The 2,712-nt window shown below is 40.0% G+C and overlaps 1 long non-coding RNA gene across 1 annotated transcript; it reads right to left on the bottom strand.

Annotated features, from left to right (window-relative positions):
• Positions 1-1,494: 1,494 nt before the first annotated feature.
• LOC133789904 (uncharacterized) lies at positions 1,495-2,442 on the bottom strand. The gene is made up of 2 exons (XR_009873777.1): positions 2,055-2,442; positions 1,495-1,672 (listed from the first exon to the last, which is right to left on the bottom strand). It is a non-coding gene; the product is annotated as an uncharacterized LOC133789904 (long non-coding RNA).
• Positions 2,443-2,712: the final 270 nt, after the last annotated feature.

The raw sequence follows: 2,712 nt of genomic DNA, 5'->3' as shown, positions 1-2,712 counted from the left end.
ATATACAGTGCCCCTGAGGCTCCCGAAGCTCCCTCGAACAAAAAGAAAACGAGCAAGAGGCATCCCGGGGAAAGCAATAAAATGCCTCAGGCCAAGAAAGCCCGTACTGCAGGCCCCGCGGCAAACGAACCCTCAGCCAATGCAACACCACCTCCTTCTCCTCTCGAGTAGCCGACTCCCCCTGCTTTTACTGGGTCGAAACCGTCTCCACCGGCCTCAACCAACCAAACTCAGCAGGCTGGTCCTGCTTCCATAGGGAGGGACATATCTAGTCGCGCCTTAAGATTGGTCAAAGACAGGGTCGCAAAAATTTTGAAGCACGAATGCTGCTGAGAGGCGATGGCTTCGACGGAGACAATGGACGTCGGCTAGATCCTAACCCACGCATTGAATGAGTTTGCCAGTGTAAGTCATCTTTTTCTATGGAGACAGCCCCTTTTATACTCTACAGTCAGTCTAACCTTTGCTCTAATCGCAGGCAATTCTAACCCTTACTGTCGGTCGGCTCCGCTTGGGTGCCGTCACCGAGCAGTCTAAGACTTTGGAGCAACGGTACATTGATGATCTCAAAGCTGTCGAAGCAAAATACGCTGAATAACTTGAGATGGTGCTTGAGGAGAAGAATAAACTGGTTGCAGAGCTAAGGGAGAAGTAGACTGCTCTGGATATGGCCATCGAGCAAAAAGACAACTTCAAGGAGTCTAACCGTATCAACTATCGCGAGGCTCAAAAGCTCGAGCAGGAATTGGCTGCGAGTAGACAAGACACTAAAACCTTGGAGGGCCGGATCAAGGAGCTTGAAAAAGCCAACGCCAGCAATTTGGAAAGGTACAAGAACGCCATGGGTAAGTGTTTTTATGACTTCTGGAAACACAATCAGGGGTTGAGTTCAGCTACCTTCCCGAGTGCGCTAGGCATGTTGAGATAGCGCGCTGCGTTGCTCGATTGGCGGAAGAAGAGAGAGTAAGGGTACCTGCCTCACCCAAAATCTCCTTGGCAATTGGCTTGGACGGGGTGGACAATGAAGCTACAGATGTCGTCGACCAGGACACCCCTCAAGATCCACCAGCCTCGTAATCTGTAATTTGTTTTTCTTTTAATTTTTCAAGTACACGGCCTACAGGTCGTGATGTAACACTACTACAAAAACGGTTTTTTAGGACTAGCATTGCGAGTCCTAAAAATTTTTTTAGGACTCGCGGGGCGCGAGTCCTCTATTTGAGAGCCTTAAAAACTAAGGTTTTTTAGGACTCGCAATGCGAGTCCTAAAAAATCTGATTGAGTGCCTTTAATTAAGTTTTTAGCGAGTCCTAAAAGAATGTTTTTGCGAGTCCTAAAAAATCTGGTTGAGTGCCTTTAATTAAATTTTTAGGACTCACATTGCTAGTCCTGAAAAATTTTATTTTTAGTTTTTTAAAAATAATTTATTTTTATTTTAAATTAAAAATAACTTTTTAAATGAAACATTTATATAAAAATCTGAAAACTTATAAATTAAAATAACAAAATTTGTACATTATTTTCAATGAGACGCAACAATTAACAGCCATTCTAATTAATTCTAAAGATAAACAACAATTTTATATAATTAAATCTACATGAGTCCATAAATTTTCTTAGAAAAACCGGCAGCATATCAACTGCAAATCGGACATCCCCAAATTTTAAAAACCTGCAAACACAACATATAAACAAAATCAGACAGTCCAGAAACAAACACAACATATTAGTTAAACATTAACTAATTTGAAAATGAAACACAAAAATACCAAAACTATTAATATACCCTAAAAACATACCCAAAATAAAATAAATTGAATCTGAAATATTAATCTATACACTAAAAACATACACTTGATAATCTGAAATTATTATCTATACACTAAAAGCATACCCAAAATAAAATTCAAATCAATATATATATATAATTCAGAAATAACATTATATATTAAACAAATATTAAATCAATATATATATAATTCAGAAATAACATTTATATATTGAAAAAATATTAAATCAATATATATATATAACAAATATTTCTGAATAACTACCGTGGTGGACGGAGGCGCCGAGAACCACCAGTCGCCGTCGACGTCGAGCCCCAGCCTTGCACCGATGAGCCCCTACGTCACCCGAAGCCATCGGCGAGAAGAACCACCTAGACCGAGCATGCGTCGGCCGAAGCTTGAAGTCGTCGCCCCTGCGTCGCTCGAAGCCGTAGTCGTTGCCGAGAACCACCCAGCCCGAAAGTTCTCGCCCTTGCGTCGCTTGAATCCGCCGCCATCGCCGAGAACCACCCAGCCCGAAGATTTGCGCCACCGTCGGTCGTCGTCCACAACTGTTGATGATGAGTGGCTAAGGGCTGAGTTCTTTATGTTGAAGAAGAAGAAAAAGAAGAAGGAAGGAGGCAGCTGAGTTTTTTTGTTGAAGAAGAAGAAGAAGAAGGCTGAGTTTTTCTGTTGAAGAAGAAGGAAGGAGGCTGAAGAAGAAGGAAGGAGGCGGCGGCAGATCTATTAGCTTATTAGGATTAGGTATATATTATGTATATGATATAACATTTAAAAAATAAAAATAAAATGTTAAAAAAAAACATATTGTTAAATATTATTTCCCAAACACATAATAATTATTTCTTATTGATTATTTCCTAATAAATAATTAATTAAATGAGAACACTTAAAAAAAATTGGTGGGAATTTGAAATTTTTC

This window comes from Humulus lupulus, chromosome 7 (genome assembly GCF_963169125.1).
Source record: "Humulus lupulus chromosome 7, drHumLupu1.1, whole genome shotgun sequence".
In the NCBI taxonomy this organism is placed as follows: Eukaryota; Viridiplantae; Streptophyta; class Magnoliopsida; order Rosales; family Cannabaceae; genus Humulus; species Humulus lupulus.
The sequence above is the reverse complement of the archived record's forward strand: the minus strand, read 5'-3'. Positions and strand labels throughout refer to the sequence as shown.